Here is a 23,560-nt window from a genome sequence, read left to right as displayed (position 1 = left end):
CAGGATCCCAAGATCAAGCCCCACATTGCATGGGGCTCCCTGCTCGGCAGGAAGCCTGCTTCTTCCTCCCCCTCTGCCTACCACTCCCCCTACTTGTGCTCCTCTCTCTCTAATAAATAAATAAAATAAAAATTAGTAAAGTACAATAATAAAAATATGTAATATAAGAAAGGGTCCTATTTTCAACAACAAAAAAGATCAACTAGGAATAAATTTAAGAAATGTACAGGATTTTTACACAAACCTTTTAAAGACATTTCTGAGACAACTGGAGAAATGTGTATGTAGATTGGATATTAGATTAAATTAGTACTAGGCAATAAATTGTTAATTTTGATAAATATAAAAAAGTTTTGATAAATATAGCAATGAGGTTATATATATTTCAAAAGTCTCTATTTGTTCCAGTTCCCAAGTTATACTCTGAAGTAGTTACGAATAAAATCATTTGTTTTAAAACATTCTAGCCCCCCACCCTACAAAGAAATGGAGGGAAGAGGGACAAATGATTCAAGATTGGCAACACATGGCAAACTGTTTAAAAAGACGTGATGGATACATCCAGGTTCATGATATTCTCGTCCCTACTTTTGTGTATTTGAAAATGTGCACAATAGGACCCAAACAAAGGCAGGTACTGAGAGACTCAAAGGTACACAACAGGCTTATAAAAACACACAAAAATTGCCACCTAACAATTAGAAATGCAAATTAAAGCTACAAATCAGATGTCATTTTCATCAATCAAATAGAAAAAAGATCCAAATATTTGGTGATATTCAGTATTTGGTGGAAAGGAAGTAACTGACCTGCTGGGGAAAAGTATCCATCAGTACTTTGGAGGACTCCTTGGCCTCACCTTTCAAAATTATAAACACACACTCCGTGGCCCAGCAATTCACTTCTTAGGAATTTATTCTAGAGATACTAATTCAATAAGTATTTTCTGCCACCTACTATGGCCATACACTAGAGACAGAAAAGTGGAGGAAACAAGGCCCCTGCTCTCATAGGGTTCCATTATTGTAGGGGAGGAGAGAACCAATAAAGCCAATTAAGTACACGGACAATTGCAAGGTCAAGGGAGATAAGTGTGATGAAAAAAGCAAACAGAATAAGGGTGTTGGGAGTGGCAAGAAGTCTATTTTGGATGGGCCTCTCTGAGGACGTGACAGTTGGGCAGAGACCTGGGTGAAGAAGAAAACAAAGGAGAAGAATGACCAGGAGAACATTCCAAGAAATAGGGAAGGAAACCACGGAGTAACACATACATTTGGCTTTCCTGCCCTCTGCTTCTCTTTTTATTCCCTAACAGTCTTTCGTTCCTCCAAAGGATATGAGCACCTCTTGAATGTCTTTCTTTGTCCTGATACAAAAATGAAAATAAACGTATCTTTGAAATACAATACATCTTTCGAGGAAGGTGCCAGGCCAGCACTGTTTCCCCAAACACTATTGTGCCTAATAATTTCATTTCTTCAAAGGAAGAATTCCCAAACTTATCTAGGTGTAATGCCAAACCTGTTTACAAAAGTACATTCAAGCTAGAATTAGTTTCACAAAAGATATTGACCAGTTACTAGATAATTTTATAGAAAAAAAAAAATACTGTCACTCCCTGCCCTTCTGGCAAGAATGTGAACCACTGACTTAGAGAAGACTATAGTTTAATTTCATAACCTTTTAAGCAATGAGGTTGAAATGTTGAAGTGTCTATTTGGATAAATGTTTCTATTTATTTGATAAATATTTCTATTTATCCAAATATTCATTTTCAATTTCATGATCTTTTAGACAATGATACTGATATTTTTAGAGACTATTTTAATAAATATTTAACACTGAAGTGGCCAGTGTCAATTAAGGGCATTCCAGTTGACCCCAAAAGAAACGACTCTGCAACAACACCTGAGAACATTACATACTAACCTGTTCAAAACCGTGAAACACCCAGACTTCAAACTTGCCATGAATGATATGTTCTGTGAACAGCCAGATTAATTACAAAGCTAGCATATGGAGAGATCTGTCCCTGTGAAATACACTGTCTTAATTCTGAAATCAGCTTTACCTGGATGCATTCATCTCCTATTCAGAGAACGCAAAAAAAACTAAGACTTCCAGCTTCTACAGAGATTCCTAAGGAGACAACTCAGTGTAATCCAATTTCAAGCACCATTAGCCATCTGCACAAGCAAGACAGGTTTCCCTCCAACAGCTGACCATGCGGTGTACCCCTGGACACATCACACCACTGAACCTTCCCCCAAAGGTCCAGCAGAGAATGCCACTTCTGACAACTAGTTAACCGAGAAAAAATTACCAAAGTGAGAAACCGGGAAAAGGTAAGCTTCCGCACACGCCAGCCCAGCAAGAGGGGCGCTCAGTTTTGAGTTCTATGCAGATCTGAGGCCAAGAATCCCAACGCTCTCTGGCTCTGGAGCTTGTCTTTCCACGTCCCACCTCTTACGCGTCCAGGACCCTCACAAGGGACGCCCCCCACGCCCTCCTCTACTCTCCAACGTAGGGTCGTAATTGCCCCCTGCTCCCAGCCCCTGGGAAAGACGCTGGTCCAGCCGGTCGAGGACGGGGTACCACTGGCTCACCTGGGAAGGGTAAGGGCACGGGGCTAGGCGCCGCGGAGGGCCAGAAAAGGACACCAGGGGAGGGAAGGGGACAGTCGGGGGCCCTCCCGCAGGCAGCTATCTGGGGAAAGGATGCCCACGGGCGGCACCAGCGGGCCAGGTGAGGAAGAAGGATGGAGAAGAACTGGAAGAGGGCACGAGAGAATGCAGGGTAGACGTGGGGCGCTCCTGCAGGCAAGAAACTTATGGAGGGGCGGGGGGCTTAAGGGCTGCCTCCGGGCCAGGTAGGGGGCCCCGCCCCTGCGCCCTGCCTCCCCTGCCCAGCGCCCGCTTCATGCCCGCGTCCGCGGCGCAGCGCGGCTCTGCCGGCCCCTTGCCCGCCACCGCAGGTTCGGCTTCAGGCGGCAGTCGGCGTCCAGCTCCGCGGCGGCTGAGCCGGACGAGGACGAGCCCGAGGCGGCGCAGCGCTCATGCTCCAAGGCGACGGGCTCCGTCCGCTTCCTCATCCCGCAGCCGACAGGGCCAGCCGCCGACGGCGTCCGCGGACCTCGCCCGCCCGCCCGCGCTGCAGTCGCCGCGACTCAGGAGCAGCTGCCGCCCGGAGCCCGCAGCCCCTCACATCCCAGCCCCAGGCCTCGGCGCCCGACTCTACGGACCCGCGCCTGGGACCCGGTCGGCCGCGCCTGCCAATCAGCGCCGGGCTCCCACCGGCCCCGCCCCCTCCATGCTTCCGCCGGGAGCGCGCCCAGCGTCCCCAGCGCTGACCTGCCCCCATTTTGGAGAAGGGCAGGCGAAGCCTCATACACCATGCACACAGTATGACAGGAAACCCCTGGGCAGGCAGAACTGAACTGAGGGGGCGAACACAGCAGTTGTCAGGGGTCAGGGTGAGAATGGCAGCAGGGGCTGCGGCAGGGACTGTGAATACTAAGGACATGAAGGAACCTTTGGGGGAAATGATAATGGTCTATGTCTCAATAAGTGTTTGGGTTGCAAAGGTGGATGCATTTGCCACAGTTCAGTGAATGTATACTTGAGTTATGTGCAGCTGGTATAGAAATTTTACACTGAAAGAAAAATACGCTAAACAAACAATGAACTCTATCTAGTAAACAATACGCACGCTGAAACACATAGGGTGAGGTATGCTGATATCTGCACTTTGAAATACAGCCTAAAAAATAAAATGGATTACTATATGGAGAAATGGATAATTGGTTATTTACGTGAGAAAGCAAGAATAATAACACATGATAGGTAAAATCCAGGGGGTGGAGGAGTCTATGGATGTTAACCATAAATTTTTACAACTTTGACATTTGTTTGAAAATTACCATAATGAAACATTGGGTACAAAAATAAAGATGAAGCTAGATTTCAGAAGAAAAGAATAATAAGACAAAAGGGAGAGTGAGCCTTCCGAAATGGTTACATGAAGACAATGGAGCAATTTCTTCCATAGATCATTATAAAAATCAGACAATATCACTAAAACCAACCATCTGAAGGAACTGGAAAATGACCAAAGGCAGGCAAGCACTTGAGAAGAAGTTACTGTCAGAACTGTCCCTGCATCTGGTACAAACCAGGGAGTGTTTGTCACTTTCCTGCCTGGCAATACTGTGAGCCCCAACTCTGGGAGGGCAGGACTGCAGCCCTACCGTACCACCTTAATGCTCAGCACACTGGCTATAAATTTAAGGGGGAAATTTTGGAAACAAGAGGGCTGCAAAATGCTGAGCTCCAAGGCTGAATATAAATACACTGCCCAAATCCCTGGCAGACAGTGAAATGTGCATAGGCAGGACAACCCAGGAAGCCCAGAGGCACACACCAGAGGTGAAGGCTCTCCCCTGAACAATGGAGTTACCCCAGGACATCTGCCAGTTTGCTGCTCCTCTGACTAAACGTGCTTCCCAACCCAGGGCGAGCTCTAGTGGCAGAAAGCAAAAGTCTTACTGGCGTGAGGTCTCAGAAGAAAGAAATGGGGGCTGGAGGACCAACTGATATGTAAAGGAGGGATGCTGGAAGCAGGGGAACCCCAAGATAAACCCCCAAATCTGAGAATACATTCTACTCCAACCTTTGACTAACCATCGAAGTAGAAAGGTGCATGTGAGACTGCGAAAGAGAAGAGAAGAGAAGGGAAGAAAATGCATCAACTGGAAGCCAATGAAACTGATCGGAGACTCCTCGGCTCCTACGAGCACAACAAGATGTTTGCATCTGGAGCAGAGCTGCACAAGCACGTGCACACACACAGGAAGCGCTGGGAAGCAGTAATACCTGGCAGCAAAGGAGCACACCTCCCACTCAGATCCCGGCCTCTAAATTCCATCTCCCACCAAAAGGAACCAGGGAATCTTGGAGAAATAGCTGATTGCACCACAGGGGCAGAGAAACTACAGGAAATGCTGGGAGTATCTTACTGTGCCAAAAGGAAGGTCGTGCTCAGAAAAGAATGGGGACGTGTCAAAACAACACAGGAGATGATTTGGAAAACCAAATCAGGGGGCATTCCAGCATCAAAATGAATGAGAGTTAAGGACTATAAGCCCCTGAATCAAACAAGAATCCGTGAAGTACTAGTGGGTGAACAACTGAGTGAGTCAACAAAGGAGGGGAAACTCTCCTTAAGGGAGAATGCCAGCTGACAGGTGAGAAGAACAGCGTCCCCACTGCACGACTACCTAGTAATAACTAGTTCAAGCAAGAATCATCCGTGGGGGCGCCAAACGATCAGTTTAAAAGCTCAAAACGTCACAGAGCCTCAAATATTTCCCTATAGATTTCCTCATTCATTACAAAGGATAAACGCTAATTTTAGAGAGCAGACACTAGGCAGATGCCGCCCTAACTTGATCACCTGAGATCAGTAATTCTCAAATTTTAGAATACATCAAAATCATTTTTTGGGCTTGTTAAAAACATAGACTCAAGCCCTAAGTTTCTGACTTAGCAGGTCAGGAGTAGGGTCCAAGAATCTGCAGCCCCACAAATTCCTAGATGTTAACCTCACCAGTAACAGAACAAGCCGGTATCATGTGCCATCCTGAGACGAATAATGGATATGAGAAATGATATGATGCCCTGAGAAAGGCACAGCACCACTTCTCTGATAGCCTGGCCCCCAAAATGCGTAATCTGAGTTTAATCATGAGAAAACATCACAGGAACCCAAACGGAAGAAAGACCTACAAAACAATTAGAACAGTCTCCATGATGGAGAAAGGCTGAGAAACATATCCAGACTAAAAAGACCATAGAAACATCAATAAATACTACATGTAATTCTAGACTGGGTCCTGTATGGGGGGAAAACTACTGTAATTAACAGAGCAACTGTGAATATGGACTGTAAACTACAGAATGGCCCATGTTAAATTTGCCAATTTGATAACTATACTGATTATTTTGGGCTATGTAAAAAGTCCTTGTGTTTTTTTTTTTTTTTTTTAAGATTTTATTTATTTATTTGACAGAGAGAGACAGCAAGAGAGAGAACACAAGCAGGGGGAGTGTGAGGGGAGAAGCAGGCTCCCAGCAGAGCAGAGAGCCCGATGCAGGGCTCGATCCCTAGACCCTGGGATCATCACCTGAGCCGAAGGCAGACGCTTAATGGCTGAGCCACCCAGGCGCCCCAAAAGTCCTTGTTCTTGGTAAATACTTACTGAAGTACCTAAGAGTAAAGGGCGTGAAGTGTGCAACTTACTCTCTTCCAGTGTGTGAAAATAAATGTGCCACATGTACTTCTATATCCAGAGGTGGGGGGAGGGGGCCATGCAGGCAATGTCACAAAATGTTAACAACTGGTCAATCTAGGTGAAGGGTATTTGGAAGTTGCCTATACTACTTACAACTTTTCCATAAAAACACACAAGGCTTCATTTTAAAACAAAACAAACAACAACAAAAACAAGGAGTAGCAAATTAGAAAGGGTGGTGGAAGGGCGTTCAGAGGCTGCCCGCCACACAGCCTGATATTGAGGAAAATGGCAGAAGTGGGGCCACCACACGCTGAAAATGACAGGTGTTCGTACTGAGGATCCTGAGTCATCCAGAAAAGCCCCAAAGGAGTTTAATATCTTTTAGTACATTTTGTTTAAGATGACCCGTTAAGTCCCTTTTGAACCACAGAAGAAAACAAACACACTTTTCAAACTTCATGCTCCACATCTGTTTTTCTTCTATTCTACAAATACAACTTCTCAGTGGAACAGCGAGTCACACTGTAAGCTGTTCGCAGACATCCCCCCACGCGGGCGGGCTGTCCAGCGGCACACACCACTCACACTGGGACCCACACAGCGCCCCTGCGGCGGCACGGTGACAACTGCAGCAGGACAGCCACCTGGCGGACAGCAGCTGGAAAGGTCGCCAGTTGTAAGAAGCATCCCAGCAGGGGCCAAACCCTCAAAACCAGTCAGCGCACAGATTCCCACAGCAAAACACAGGGACAGTCAGACGAGAACAAACGCAAGGCAGAACAGCCTACTCCTTCTGTTCCCAAACACGACGGTCACGGAGGCCGTTAGCGCATATTGACTACGTGATGACCATTCAGAGGACAAGGTTACCAGAGACAGTGAAGCCAGCGCCCAGACCCCAGAGCAGCGCACGGGATAAGCAAACATAAAGCAGCTCAGGAAGGGCCTCTTACACTGCATCTTACTGTATCAGATTCCATTATAACCACACACGGCAATATCCTCTGATCGCAAAATAAGGAAGACCTCATCATTTAAATGAATGGCCTTCTTATTGTCTATAGTCAAATTTTGATTTTTAAATGAAAAGTAAATACACAACTTTCCACTCTAATCCCCCTCCCTGCCCACTGTTGTGGCTTTGCTAAGAAGGGTTTATTAGGAAAAAATGCTGAATGACTGCTCTGCAGGGCATCGCAAAGCACCACATACTAATAACAAGCGACCCTCTTACATACTGTGAAGAGACCTGACTCGCAACTACAATGAAGCCTTACGTTTAGTGAAGCTAACTTGTATTATTTTCTGTGTACATTCTTAGGTCTAGCGGTTTGAAATATAATCATACCCTACAGTTACAGCTGATTAAAGACAGAGCTGAAGACTGTATAAGTTTGTCATGAATCAAAGAAAACATTTTTTATTAATTTTTAAAGCTAGTAAAACTATTTTTCTCCACAGCTACAAGAGCTTGAACATGGAAGGAATCTTAAAATAATTTAACTGATAAAACATCTTTTATTTATGCTAATTACGTGACATCCATACTACATAACCATGTTATACAAAAACAAACCACATTATAAAGCCTTCAGGTCGTGAATAAGAATATAAAAATCAACCAAAGACTCCAAGATCCTATGTTTTCACAAAGTGTCTGTGCTACAATCTATTTCATTTAAACTTTCAGGATACCTAATCCAGAAAAATTAAATTTAATCCACTGGAAAGAAAAAGGGAGCTCAAGCGTGGGTATAAATGTGTGTGCCTGTGTGTGTGTAATACCTACGTGTGTATATACATAAGTCATCCACCTTTTTTTGGGTTTGGCTTATTGAGGTAAAATTTACATACAGTAAAACACTGTTCGCTGGGTTCTGACTGACACAGTCAGTGTATGACCACCATCACAGGGCAGACATGGCCTACTTCCATGTCTCACGCCCTCCTGTACTCAGTCCTCTCCTCCCCTAGCCTCAGCCCCCGGCAACCACTGATCCAATCTGTTCCCATAGTTTTGCCTTTATCCGAATGTTATCAGGGTGGAACCACAGTTGTACAGAGCTCTGTGTTTGCCCGTAACAGAACGCTCTGGACGCGCTCCTGTTTTGCTGAGGATGTCAGCAGTCAGTACCTCTGTGTTGCTGTACAAGGACTGCCCCACCGCACAGGTGCACCGCAACCTGTTCACGCATTTCCCACCTGACGGACCTCCGAGTTATTCTCTATCTTCAGTAAATAGGAATAAAGCTGCTATAAGCAATCACATGCAGGCCTTTGTGTAGAGATAAATTTGCATGTCTCTTGGGTAAAGGCCTTCATGTAGGACTGCTGGATCGTATGAAAAGTATATATTCAAGTTTATAAGAAACTGCCAAACTACTTTTTCAAAGTGGTTATAACACTTTGCATCCCCACCAGCAAAGCGCGATGTAGTTCTAGCTGTCCCACAGCCCTGCACCTGGGCACTGTCCCCTTCTGCTGCCTTGTTTTGTGGGAATGGGAGGCATTCTCACAGGACTGCAGCGCTACCCACTGCGGCTGTCACGGGCACTTCCCTAATGAGGGATGACGGGGAGCGTCTTTTTGTGTGCATGTTGTTATCCACAGGAAATGGATGAAGTAGCTACTCAAAGCTTCTCGCCATTTTTTCAGTTGAATTTTTTGCTGAGACACCTATCCTTTTTAATAGACAGTTTATCAAAGAAGAAATGATGGAAAGTTTGTCTATTTTGTTAAAGCACTTAGAATTCATGAGCAGGAGACACAAATCTAACATGTTTCCTTGCCATCGCCACTCCCAACGCCCCACTTGCCCCTCCCCCCGTGGCAGATAGCTATGATATGCCAAGGCAGGTAGAAAGAAAGAAACATCCTCTCTCCCCCTTAGTCAGAGTGTAAGAATCACAGGAAAAGCTGCCTGCCTACTACTAGGGTCAGAAACAGACCTATTTTCCCATTTTTACAAGTATGGGATGAATCCATAATCTTTCTTCAGTATGAGCAGAAACACCAATGACGGGGAACCACGTGCAATGGTTGACAACACTAGTGACAACGCATTCCGACGTGGCGGAAGCACGGCTGGCACGTGACAATACTGAGGGTCTGCAGACCGCTCGGTGGGCGGCAGCCCTCCCCCTCTCTATCACAGGCAGAGCCCGCACACAGGAGCACCACGTGCACTTCAGAGCAAGGGCTAAGCTTTCATGTAAAGGAACAGGAGAGCCTGCCACCACCACGTGGAGCCTCGGGCTGACTGGTATCTGGCTCCGGGCTCTCCTCTGCAGCGTGGGGACAGTAATCACTACCTTGTTATTATAAACACTACACACAACTCAACACACACGACGAATGACACACATAAACGGCAGGTATCACAATTCTGACGACTTCCCTCACGTAGAATTCCTGAATCACAAACGTAACTACTATTGGCAAGATAAAGGGTGTCCTGCGCAAAGCCTGGAGCATAAAGCAGAACCTTCAGGAAGCAGGTAACATTTGGACACGGTGGACCCACTGAACTAAACACAGGCTCCTGACCGTCCATGAGAATAGCCAGGCACCCACATAAAAGGTGCAGCACATTTACGTAAAAGGTGCCCTGGAGTTGGCAGTCCTGAAAGGCACTTACGGACTTTATTTCCTATAATCCCGCCTCAGCATTTCAAACTGCACGATGCTTCTTTTCAAAAGAAGCCAATCCACTCACTCTTGGTTCTGCACCAACTCGTTCCCGAGTTCGCGACGGGCCTCCCTAACTGGGCCACGGAGACAGGGCTGCGCTTGCCCGCCTCCGCGACACCGCGGCCTCCCTGCACACCATCCTGCGCATCCAGCTAGACACAGAGCAGCCTCTGAAACGTCCTGTGGTCGCTCATCCTGCTCCCGCCTGACGACCGCAGCGGGGGGCTGCACTGGTCACTCCTGCACGATGACTGGCTGGGCCGCCTCAGTGACGGGATATCCATAAAGATGTTTCCATGAACAAATACATGGAATCAACAGTTTAAGATGATCTCTTGGATTTAAGTGTCTTGATATATCCTATGCGAAGGTTTTAAGAAAATATTAAAATTTATGACAGGGGCCCCTGGCTGGCTCAGTCAGTAGAGTGTACGACTCTTGACCTCGGGGTTGTAAGTTTGAGCGCCACACTGGGTGTACAGATTACTTAAAAAATAAAATCTTTCAAAAAATAAAAAATTTACGACATGTTTAACGATCTGAATGTCACATTTTCCATGGAAATCTATTTAAAGGTCTTAAAGGAAGAGTCAGTAACTAAGTTAACATGGACCACCTAGCGAGGCGCCACAATACAGGCTTTGTAGGTTAACAAAAAGTAACCGATCTCGTCCCGCTCTGCTTTTTCTCACCTTCTCCACCTGGAATGCCTTTCCCCAACTACTGCGAGCCCCACTCACCATGCCCGGACCTGCTCCCTCAGGAGGACACCGTCCCCCTCCCTCTGAGCTCCCCATCACTGTCATCCCCATCAGGATTCTCTACCTGGTCTCGCCTAGTGCTGCAGGATCTGCCCTACGCACCTCAACCCTGCTACCATGGGAGAGTAACCTGTCCAGCATGCAAGAAAACAGATGTCCCTGGGGGTGAAGACAGAAGGAATACACATGAGCCGATGGCAAATTTTATTAAGAGGCCCTACTGTCAGGGAGAGTGAGAACTCTTAAGAATATCAAGGAAACAGGGGCGCCTGGGTGGCGCAGTCGTTAAGCGTCTGCCTTCGGCTCAGGGCGTGATCCCGGCATTGTGGGATCGAGCCCCACATCAGGCTCCTCCGTTATGAGCCTGCTTCTTCCTCTCCCACTCCCCCTGCTTGTGTTCCCTCTCTTGCTGGCTGTCTATCTCTGTCAAATAAATAAATAAAATCTTTAAAAAAAAAAATATCAAGCAAACAGAAAAAAAAAGTGGCACTTGTTAAGCTCAAGAAAACAGGAAAACAGAAAGTGGAACTAAAAGGGAATATAATCATGCTACATTCACCAGCTCAGTAGTGAGCAACATTAACAAAGTCAAAACAATTCACCAAATTATGGCTCTAAACAAAAATTGTGCTACAACTATGTGGGGAAAGATGGGAGTTCAAAATGTAACTTTTTCTAAAAGTGACGCATCGATGGCCCTGCCTCTACATAGATATTGCTGGGAACCGTGGACAGAAATGCTACAAGAAACAGATAAGCAGGATTCCAGGCAGCTCTGGGAGGCGGATGGTGGAGGCAGGACAGGAGCCCGCCGGGTTCTGCATGAATCATTCAACACTGTTTTACTTTTGAACACATGCACGTACCACCCTCTGATAGAAGTGAAATTTCTAAGTAAGAAAAAGAAACAGAATCTCTAACAGAAGCACTTCCAGCAGGACATAAGCGTTTTCCTACAACTTTTCAACCACGCTACCCCCTTTCCCCCTTCAACAGTGTCTCTCCACCCTCAGGACGCAGGGCAGCTGAGGACAGCGTGCATGGCCTGAGACCTGGCGTCAGCCTGCCGGCTCCGTACTCTTGAGAAAGCTACTGTAAGCTCTGAACCTGACCTTTCCCCGCCCGGGACATAAAAACACCACCACGGACCTCAGGGACCCGGCTGCGTTGCTCTGCACCCAGACGGTGAGTAAGTGTGAGGATGACCGTACACCCTGGACCTAAGTCACCCAGATGCAATCTGTCTCACTACCCTCTCCCCCTTCACACCACCGTCCAGGCGGGCTTTCATTCTGACCACGCCCCCACACTGCGCCGAGCACTTGCCAGAGTGTCCTCCAAGTCGCCACACCCGAAGGCCAAACCTCAGTCCTCATCATGACCTTTCCTGACACTTCAGAGAGTTGATCACATCCTCCTCCTGGACACTTCTTCCCTTCTTCCCATGGTGCCAGTGCTTGTGGTCTTCTTCAACCTGCTCTGTGCCAAACACTGCTCATGTTCGTCCTTGAGCACTTGATGGCAGAGTGACCCGAGGCTCAGGCTTGCTTGTCTTCTCTGTGCTCACTCCCTCGGTGACCACAGACCGTCACTGCGTTGTCATGGCCACTTCCAGCTCAGACTTCTCTTCCAAGCACCAAATGCCTATTTACAACTGCCTACATGACATCTCTACTTGGATCCCGAACAGAATCACAAACTTAAAATGCCTACAGTGAGCTCCCCATCTGCCCCTCTAAACCAAGTTCCACCCACAGCCTTCCCCCCATCTAGCTGCCCAGGCCAAGAGCCTTCTAGTCAACTCAACTCCTCCCTTTGTCCTCACACCCCTTATCCAATCTGTCAGCAAATCCTACTGCTTCTACCTTTGAAATACATCCAAGGCCCAACTGCTTCTCACCACCTCCAGTTTTCCTGCTCCAATCCCAGCCTCCGCTGCTGCTCACCTGGTTCCCTGAACAGCGTGCCGACAACCTCCTGGTTGTCCTCTACTCTCCCCCACCCTCCAACCCCCACCACCAGTGTCTATTCCCAACACACTAGCCTTTCACACCTCAGCCGAATCTCAAGGCCCAACACTGAGGGAGGGACAGCTGCCCTCCGGAGCCGACAGCCAGCACCGCCTTACCCTAGCGACTCTTTGTTTGGACAAACAGCCCCAGAACCTCACAGGTCAATCTATGTCGATTGTTCTCAGCTGCCCTGACGCTAAATAAGCCATCTTTATTCACCAAATGGGGGGTTTCAGATGGGTCTCCGGGCAACCTTCCTTTCTGTCTACTGCCTCCCCACACCCCATTAACCCTGAAAATAATCTCCATACATATTTCAGCAATTCAACTCCTCCAAAACTTTGCTTTGCTTTCCTAGAATTCTGATTGTAAAACACCTCCATCCCAAGTTCTGCCTTAAGAATGCAACAGCCCAAAACAAATCAAGAACCAAGACCCTGATCTGTCCTGCAGGGGCTCAAGTGGACCAGGGCACTCAGGTACATCAAGGAACCCGGGTCTCAGAGGAACACCATTAAGTCGATGCTGTACAAAGCCAGGCTTACTCGTGTGGCCTCACCAGTTGTCCAGAATTGGGGGAAACAATTATAGAAACACTGGTTATAAGGTTATTTTCCTGGGTTTACATATTTTCAAACAGGGGGTAAGGGGAGGGGAGGGCCAAACTAGAAGCAGCAGATTATATCCTGGTGCTCAAAGTTCCAGTGAGCCAAGAACGGGCTCTCAGTTCCCTGTCAGGCCTTCGTTCCGCTGCACATCACATTAAGAAGAAAAATTTTGTGTAACTTCTGCTAAATATGAAACTGTCTTGGGCTCTACCATGATGAACGATTTTTAATAGCTAATGCTGATGAAAAGTTATACTTGATATTCTCCCTCTTGTTTGGATCCACTAAGAAAAGAGAACTTATTTTGTGGCAAGCATTAAACACTACTTCATCCAGCGTTTAGTGAAAACTACCCATGGGTCAAGCAGAAAACATGCAGAAACAAAATAACAAAATCTTTGCCCTTAAAGATGCAGAAACAGACTTGTACCCAATAAATATAGCCCACTGGTACAGGAAGAAACATCGAAATGTGCAGGGAGGGTGGGGAGGAGACAAGGGATGTAAACAGCTGGGCATGGCCTTCTCCAAAAGACAGCAGAGTCACACCTGGCACAGCACACAGAACAGGTGCCTCTCGTAGCCAAGAAAGGGTAGAAGGAATCAGAGAAAAGGAGCAAGACTTCCAGGCCTTACTTGGAAACTGAAACTTCGTGACACAATTTTCCTTCCCTTCCCTAATACCTAATCCTGGCAGAAACAAAAGTGGGTTTGGAGGAGAAAGGAGAACAAAGGAGGAAAGTGAACTGACCCCCAGAAGGAAATGGAAAAACAATCCAGGGTCCTGCCCCTTGGACATCTAAGACAAAGACACTTGCCAAAGTCAAATTCAACGTAATTATAAATGATTCTGAATTCTGAATCCATGAAGTCTAAGTTTATGGGGCTTTTACACCAAAGCAATGTATTGCTAAAATCTTACCAATGCTAATACCACAAGACAGATTGATGAATCTTCTATCAACGATCTGTCCTCGATTTACCACTAGGCCTACCAGAAAGAGCAGTCTTTGGAAATAAGACAAACTGGAATAGAATCTCAATTCTATAACCTCCCAACTGTGGAGTGCAGCACAAGTGCCAAGGTTACAAATTAACAAATCACAAATAACCCAATCTCTGGGGCTTAGTTTTCCTCTCATTAAAGTGGGGGAACTGCCACCGAATAGCAATTGCTAACATTTGTGAATGCTGAGCACATTTCACATTTCTTATGGCATCTTCACCACAACCCTGGGAGAGCGGTCCCATCACCAGCACCCTTTGTCAGAGGAAAGAGCTAGGTTTAAGTAGTCAGTGAAGAGTTCGCATGGAGAGAGAGCTAGGTTTCGGTAGTTAGTGAAGTTAGTAAGTAAGCAGCCAAGACAACATCTGAATCCAGAGCCCCTAAGAATAAAACACGAGTAAAAAGCACAGGCTCCAAAGCCAGACTGAGTCTGAATCCCAGCTTTGCTTTTTACTAACTTAGTAACCTTTAACCTCTGTTTCAGTTATGCAAATGTGAAACAGGGTCAAAGGGTAGCCTCATTCAGGGGATTACTGCCAGAGACTCACAGAGGAGCTGGATGGCCCAGTGCTGATCCTGTTGGGCCACTCTTCTAGGGCACATGCTGCTACTGTCACAACTATCAGGGACAGGACTGTCATCCTGCCTGCCTCTCTCCACACATAAAAGGCACTAAACAACTAATATTTCTTCCCTCACCTACTCTGCAAAATCAACTAGCTTTTATTTGTTTCTAGTATATGTCAAAGAAACCTTAAGACAGATGAAAGAAAAATCAAAACAAAAGGAAAAACCAAAACACAAATGTAGCAAGAGAATTATACTCACAGTTCTGAAGGCCACGGTAACTCTGTGAAGAAATCAAACGTGGGTTTAAAGGAAATGCTCCCGGTTTCTCTTTCCTCTTTCCATAGTCCTCAGAGAACCTGACAAGGAGAGACAACATGCGCATTAAAACCCCCTTCCTTTCACTTCTTGAAGCTCTACTGAACTCACCCCTCAGCCAGTTCCATCACCTCCCACGCAAGCCTACTGGGCAACGCCTGGGATGAGGGGTGAGAAGAGGGCACCACGTCCCTGTCTTCAAAACTATTTCTACTTAAGAAACACACAGGAAGGAGCGCCTGGGTGGCTCAGTCGTTAAGCGTGTGCCTTCGGCTCAGGGCGTGATCCCAGAGTCCTGGGATCGAGCCCCACATCAGGCTCCTACGCTGGGAGCCTGCTTCTTCCTCTCCCACTCCCCCTGCCTGTGTCTCCTCTCTCACTGGTATCTCTCTCTGTCAAATAAATAAATAAAATCTTAAAAAAAAAAAAAAAAAAGAAAAGAAATACATGTGAAGCAACTGGAAACTATTCAAACATATCAAAAATCATAAATTAACAGGGTGTGGTTGGCTAATAAGTGCACGATACAATGACAGAGTATAGACATCTGTTCCACTGCCTTCCATCAAAACTATACTAAAGAGATATTTTTTAAAAATGTTCTAAACAGGGGCGCCTGGGTGGCTCAGTCTGTTAAGCATCTGCCTTCAGCTCAGGTCATGATCCCAGGGTCCAGGGATGGAGCCCCAGGTCAGGCTCCCTGCTCAACAGGGCGTCTGCTTCTCTCTCTTCCTCTGCCCCTCCCCGTTTGTGCTCTCTGCTCTCTCTCCTGTGCAAACACTCACTCCCTCAAATAAGTAAATAAATAAAATCTTTTTAAAAAATGTTTGAAACAGCACAGGGAGAACTGAAAGGAGAAAAAAGCCAAGATTTTTGAAGTACTGAGGAAATCTTCTAACATGGAAGATTGAAACCCAAACAAAAAAGTAAAAAGAAGAAACCTGGAGGAGACAGAAACTATAAAAGACTGAAGTAGAGTAAATGAGTCAGCAGGCCCAAGAAAGCCAGGTCCCAAATCAGCAGTGGAACACACGGGAACCACTTCCACTTGCACAGCAGTGTCCTAGAAGACCAGAAGTGGCAGCAGCAGTGTAGACAGAACGGGGGTAAAGAAGGCATAGCCCCAAATACAGAGGAGCCGGGGAAGGCCATGGAAGCTGAAACCAGAACCTCAACACCAGGCACAACGTGACGCCCCCTCACTCTGAAAGAAGATGGGAGGGGGCATTCCCCAGAAAAGTAGAGGCATCTATGGACTGAAGTCACCCTGCCCAGCTGCACTGAACAGACCTGGACTTAATGACCGTATATACAGTGAACAGTGAATTCTCCAGCTCTCCTACAACAGACCACACACGCACACCGCTGGCTTCCAGATTCTGAAGTCAGAATTGTGCCGGAAAGGGACTGGAGAATATTTCTGGGGAATCTGATCAGCTCCAAAAGACAGATCTAAAGATACTAACCCTGGGGACCCCCAACACATGGCCCACCCAGAATACCCTGATGTAAAAGTCAAAGGGCCCCACCACGTCAGACAGGTGAAGGAAGGAAACAACCTAAAAGAAACAGAGACTATACAAACTATCAATAATATAGAGGTAAGACAACACTGCAATCAATAAAGAAAAACAGGATGTTCTTCTAGAAAAATAGAAAAAGAGCCCTTGGAAATCTAAAGAACCTTTCTGAAATCAGAAATAATAAACTAAAGAAAAGTTTCTCTCTGTTCTCCCTGAACAGAGAATAAAAAAGCCCCCCCCCCAAAAAAAAGGCAGAAAAGGAGGAGCAAAGGAAGGAAGAAGAAGAAGAAGAAAAAGGTATTAAGATAATTACAACCTTTGCCCAGGACAGCCAAGTTCCGGATAATAAGACTTCCAGAAAAACAAAATAAGGAAAAGCAAGAGAGAAAACCTCAGCACAGTAATGCCAAAGAGTATTCCCAGAACTGAAAACTCCCAGTTACCAGAATGAAGGGACCCGCTGAATATGCAGCACAGTGGATGAAAACCGACCACACAAGGTACACCATCACGATATTTCAAAAGACTTGGACAAATTGTAAAACTCCTACAAGCTTCTAAAGATGGGAGGGGAAACAAGTTACATACGAAGGAAAAATGAGAATAGCTTCTGAATTCTAAAACAGTAACATGAAAACAAGAAGGCAATGGAGCAATCTTTGAATTTATGAACAAAAATGAATTCCAATACAGAACTCTATACCCAGCAAAACCATCAATCAAGTTTCAATCATGCATGGTCCCAAAAGGTTTGCCTCCTAAGCATCCTATGTCAGAAAGCCCCTGGAGAAAGTCTTCCACCAAAACACGAGCATCAACAAAAAATGAGCAAGGCATGAGCTTCCATCAGAAGGGATAAGGGAATCCCCAGGACGACGATGAAGGGAGATTCCAGAATGGTGGCTGTGCACCAGGAGAGAGAGAAACAAGTCCAAGCCGGAGCAGTGTTGCTCAAGAGGAGGGAATGCTGAAGGCTGTCTTCAACTTGCCCAAAAACACTGTACTATCTTTTTAAAGTAATTAACGCCACCAAAAGGAAGAACTCAGTGAAGAAAGACAAAGACAAGAGTTGCCACAAACATAAAATCCAACTGTGGACAAAAGCCAAACGATGAGAACAAAGGAACATCCAGGGACAACACAATAAAAGACAGAAGGAGCAAGCAGCTCAGAAAAGAAGAGAACGGAGATCTCCAGGAAACTGTCTGCCAGAAATCAAATGTGAAGAAGAGATGAGTCTGTATGACCATGAAGAAAAATTACTAAGAGGCTACTGGAAGGTATGGGGAAAATAGGTCTGGGGTAGGGGGTAAATTACAATAGGTATAAAAAGGGTTAAGAATGTGGGGGACTGATGGGGCGCCTGGGTGGCACAGTGGTTAAGTGTCTGCCTTCAGCTCAGGGCGTGATCCCGGCATTATGGGATCGAGCCCCACATCAGGCTCCTCCGCTGGGAGCCTGCTTCTTCCTCTCCCACTCCCCCTGCTTGTGTTCCCTCTCTCGCTGGCTGTCTCTATCTCTGTCGAATAAATAAATAAAATCTTTAAAAAAAAAAAAAAAGAATGTGGGGGACTGAAGAAAGATGAGTACCTGTCATAATGCCCTGGGCGCACCTCTATCACAGGACTTACCCACTGTACCATCATCACTGACTGACTTCTCTGTCTCCCCTCCTCGGCTGTAAAGACCTTTTGGAGAGGATCATTTCTCATCCAGTTATCACCCTGCAGAGTCCAGTACAACGCCTGCTACAAGAGTATACACAAAAGCAAAGGGTTTTTTGTATTTTTTTGCATTTATTCGGGTACTGAGTATCTACTACACATACCTGCTATCCTTCCGGAGAACTAGAATTCAAAGACATATGGACCTTGCTTGCCTTTAAAGAGTTTCAACTTTTTTTCACACCTGAGAAAACAAATATTTCTCCTATATCCTCACTCTCCCCAAAAGATGAAAAGTTCACCAGGGGCTTACAGAACTTTAATAGTCCGGCTATCACTAATGGATATGGAACCCAAGACCTGATGACACTTGCTTGACATTGTACGCATTGTGTAATATGAAAAGGGTGCCGGCTTGGGTATCAGTACACCTGGTTTCTAGTACTTTAGAATTACTCCTTTTGAAGAAGAGGAAATCCCAACTCCTTGATATGACCTGTCGGTCCCTGAATGATCAAGCCCAGTCTGACTGTCATGCTATCTCCCGTGAATCCTACAAAGCAGCAACATTAAGCCATTTTCGGTGTACAGAACAACCTGTGCCCTCCTCGACACCTCCTCCACCTGGACCTTCTTCCCCGGGATGACCTGGACGCATGTGCGGTGGGAGCCGTGCCCTTCCCCCAGGTGAGACACCTCTCTCCTGTCCCCCTCAGCACGCCTTCACATGACACCAGTATCTGTGGAGTGGCTGACAAATGCCATGCACGGCCCCAGGCCCCAGGCCCCAAGGCAATAGACGTGAGAGACGCAGGACTCTCCGGTGGTGGAGCTTCCTGTGCAACAAACTAGAGCAGATGTTAAATCTGGCCTGTCAGTGTCTTCCTCCACCCAAACAGCAAGATTCTGGGGACAACGACAGCCTAAGTTCCACAGCCTCAGCACCGCCATCCCAGACAAATATTTAAAGCACTATTAAATAAAACCAAAGTGAAGGTCAAAAAGCCCCAGTGCCTGCAGCAGGTGAGTACCATTTGCTCTTTAAAAGCCCTCTTTTTCTACTGTCGTTGTTTGTTTGTTTGTTTATTGCCTCTTGTCTGTTAGGAGTATAAACCTGAAAATGTCATTCAGGGAAATCTTGAGAGTCCGCTGGAACTGGCTTTATTCTCCTCACTAACCGCAAACACAAGACAGCCCAGTTACTCCCCACGTCTGGTTTCTGTTCGCCACTCTATAACCAACAGCGCGCACTGGACCGAACACCTAAAACACACGATCAGAACACATGCACTTGATGCGTGAATGACCTAATGATGAATACATGAGCGTATACACTGGCTTTGAGGGCCTTATAATTGCTCCTCACTCTAGTTTCTATTTTAAGGAGAATTCAAGCAGATAGCAACACCGCATTTATCAACACTGGACCTGCTGGATGTCTACCATTTGAACTGCGGGCAGCTTAGGGCCACGTCCAGCATGGAACTACTAAAATACAAGCATAACAATTTGAACTAGTTCAACTAGGGCAGAAAACTAGGTATTTCTCCAATCCTATAATTAAAATGCTTAAATTCTTTTGCTCCAGACAAAGAAAAATTAAACTTGGCTCATTATACAATGAAATAAATTGCCAGCTCCTTGAAGGTATTTGTAAGATGGACAATCTCTACGTTTCTGGCATAAGTGGGGACATTTATACGTACACGGGGTCCTCAGGCTACTCTGAACTCTCTTCCCCCTAACATGCAAATGAGAATTTCCCACCAGTCACAACACACTCTGAATCTATGCTTCCTGAACAGGTAACATACTCCACACGATCACTTTGCTTCTAATCGTCTCGTTTCAGTGCACAGTCCAACCTGGACAGTCCCTGACACCCGCCTCTCACTCACCCGGACAACAGTGACAACCTGCCATCTGCGGAGGGTGTGGTGTCATAGCAGTCTCTCCCAAGTGCTTTACAAGCACCAGCTCTGGAATCCTCACAGCCCTAACTGATTACTACTCTTGTTCCATTTTGCATGTGAGAAAACAAAGTCCAAAAAAACTTAAGACATTTTCCAAGGTCACACAGCAGACAAGGGAGAGAGAGATCAGGCATTCAAACACCAGCTTACCTTAGAATCATGATGCTATTCTGGCTTCCCAAGTTACCCAGATATTATTACTGTTAAAACAATGGACATGATTTGGGCTTTCCAAAGCAAACATGACAGAAAGATTCTTTCTGAAGCTGAGTAACAGTCAACACGACACACTGCCATATTAGAAGATCTCTGGCTTGAATTAACCATGCAGGCTGAGCCCCTGGCAGGAAATGGTCCGCTTGATGCTAACTGCCAAATAAAGCCCCAAACCACTGTTTCTCAATGCACAACATCTAACCATTTAAATTATCTGTGAAGGTCTCTAATGTCCAAAATATATAACCACTTCACACAGGTGTCCCTTCCTCTAAGCTCAGTGTACCAAAGGTTTCTGCACTCAGGCAAGCCGTAGTAACCTGTACTCTGAAGAACACAGGTCAGAAGAAACTTTCTGAAAAACCAAAAATGTATAAAGAATGCAAACATGATTATGAAAGTTATCTGGGCAAACAAAAGCTTCTTTACGCTTCAAAATAATTTTCTAGTCAAACACATTCTAATACTAGACAGTGGAGCAGCTCATAGGTCATAGGTCACTGCATCCCATTCATCTGTGTGCCAGCGCATGGTACAGGGTCTGCGGTCCAACCGGTAGTAAGCTACTGATGATGTGAATACATTAGGGAAATGAAGAGGCAATATTACTAATTGCTGAAAAACCGGCATTAGGAACAACAACAACAACAATAAATCGCCCGTTCTACATGCAGAGTACACGGTGAATACCAACTGCTTGCACTTCTTAGATACGCTGGTCAAACTCATCAGGGAATAAGATTAGCTTTTAAATCCCCACAACAGAAATAACTACATCACTGGGAACTGTATTTGCTGAACCTCAGGCTGATCCTTCCCTAACTAGCCATGTACTAAGAACTATGTTCTGTCACATTTGTCAAAGAGTTATGATAATCTCCACTTAACAGATAAGAAAACAGATTTAGAGCTTAAGGAACCTGGTCAACATGCAGGGAATAAGAATCGAATCTGAGGTTCAAAGCAAGACCTATCCAACACCCATCCTCTTAACCACCATTCTGTTCTGCACTGTAAATAATATCCATAGAAAATGCCACTGCGCAAAGGCTCATTAAAAATACGAAAGAAACACTATTCTACTCAAATTAATTAATAGGCACAGTTAACATATTCAAGACAAGACAATGCTTCAATTGTACACAAATGAACGAATGGGCTACTAAGGTATACCTAAGGGTCATTCTGTCTACCTGAGAGAGGCACCAAAGGAAGGACCCATGAACCAAATGCGTGCAGTACTTAGCAGGAAATCTCCTGCAAGGCCTGGGAGTGATAAGTGATCAAGAGACACAGTCGTGCGGGCATCACTGGCCTCGGTGGAACTGGAGATCACTACCTGGACAAATGGAAGCAGTTTGCAAAGCGAAGGGTCCCAGATCTAGGTAAGGAAGACGAAGCACATCCCCTCCTGCCTCTCCTAGAAAGAGCAACTAGGAAGGCTGGAAAGAGTAACTGCAGAAGCTCTCTGACCACTCTGAAAAGTAAACTGCAGCGGGGGATTAGGAAGCAAGACTGGATTTAAACCACGACCAAAATCAGCAGATTTCCATACAATGGAAAGTCTCCTTGCATGATATCCTAAATGGGGAGGGCACACCCCAAACTTATTCAGCATAGGAAGAACCAGAAAAGCGTCAATTCCCGTGGGAGGAGAAAATCAACACAAGCCAATATCAAGAAGGGAACAAATATGACAATCAGCCCAGAGGGACTTTAAAACAACTACTGTACAAATAATTCCACAAACAAGCATACACACAACATACTCGATATCGCAAATTCTTCTTTTCCTTTTCTCTCTTAAACCCACTGGCTCTGGCCCCCACCACTCCACGAACTTCTCCCTCTAAGACTACCAACGACCTCTGCACTGCTCAATCCAATCATTAGAGCCCAGGGCTCGTCCTTTCGACAACTGACAAGAGCTGATCTCCCACTCATGTTCTCGTGATTTTCTTCTTACCCCACCGATGGCTCCCTCCTTCCAGAGTCGCCCAGGGCTCTGTCCTTTCTCCTCTCAGCTATGCTTACCTCCCAGGCAAGCTCATTCAAATGCTGCTTCTATGCTAACAAAGCTAAAACTTGTCCCTCCAGCTCAGCCCGACTGCCTGGCCTTGCGCTGGACTGACCGCTGTTCACTCTGCACCGCAGCCCCACCGCGGCCTGCTCCTGCGCATCACCGAGACGGCAGAGCTACTTCTCCCAAAACCCCTTCCTGCTACAGCTCAGGGCGGCGGGCAGGGAACGCTAATAAGAGGCAACGTGGGCAAAATGAAGAGAAACATCATTCTCTTCAACTCTGCCAGCCCTCCCAGCGGTAGGGATGGATTCTAATTCCCCGTACGACTAATTGTCGAGAATGGCCCGGGTTTTCCTGACCAAACCCTGGCAGGTGTACCCTCTGCCGGGCCTGCTTGTAGGCCCCTTGGGGAAGTGGGGCATCACCGAAGAGAACTCAGTGAAACGTCCGACACCTCCAAGCCCAGGTGCTGACTGGCCCGCCCCCTCCACAAACCTTCCTACACACAGCCTTCTCCGTTCATGACAACGTCCGCCTTCCAGCTGCTGAGGCGAGAAACAACGGACGTCATCCCTGCCGCCTGTCTTCCTCCCACATTCCCCATCCGGTCTTGTCAGCAAGTAATGTTGGTTCTTCCCACAAAAGAGGCCCAGACGCTGTCCCCTCGCCATCATGCTCACCAACACCATCGTGACCGGAGCCACCATCCCTCACCGAAATGACTACAGCACTCCGGAACAGGCCTCCCCGCTCCCAGCCCTGCCACCCTAGCATACACGCTCACCACGGCAGACCGATTCCAAGCCTAGATCAGACGGCATCGCTTCTCTGCTCCAAACCCTAAATGGTCCATCATCTTACATGGATGACAACAGAGAGTCAGTGAAGGAACGAGGCGAAGGACTGA

At 46.3% G+C, this 23,560-nt stretch overlaps 2 protein-coding genes across 13 annotated transcripts in view; one reads left to right on the top strand and one right to left on the bottom strand.

The window, feature by feature from the left end:
* The window catches only part of LOC125282996 (ral guanine nucleotide dissociation stimulator-like), a 601,545-nt gene that overhangs the window by 281,462 nt on the left and 296,523 nt on the right, over positions 1-23,560 (top strand). The gene's annotated exons all lie outside the window — the stretch shown is intronic.
* The window catches only part of LOC125282011 (ral guanine nucleotide dissociation stimulator-like), a 460,718-nt gene continuing 450,175 nt past the window's right edge, over positions 13,018-23,560 (bottom strand). The window contains exon 7 of the transcript XR_008959606.1: positions 13,018-15,295. The gene's annotated coding sequence lies outside the window, so the exon portion shown is untranslated. The remainder of the gene's footprint in view (positions 15,296-23,560) is intronic.

This window comes from Ursus arctos, unplaced genomic scaffold, assembly GCF_023065955.2.
Source record: "Ursus arctos isolate Adak ecotype North America unplaced genomic scaffold, UrsArc2.0 scaffold_16, whole genome shotgun sequence".
In the NCBI taxonomy this organism is placed as follows: domain Eukaryota; kingdom Metazoa; phylum Chordata; class Mammalia; order Carnivora; family Ursidae; genus Ursus; species Ursus arctos.
This window is presented reverse-complemented; position numbering and strand designations above follow the sequence as displayed.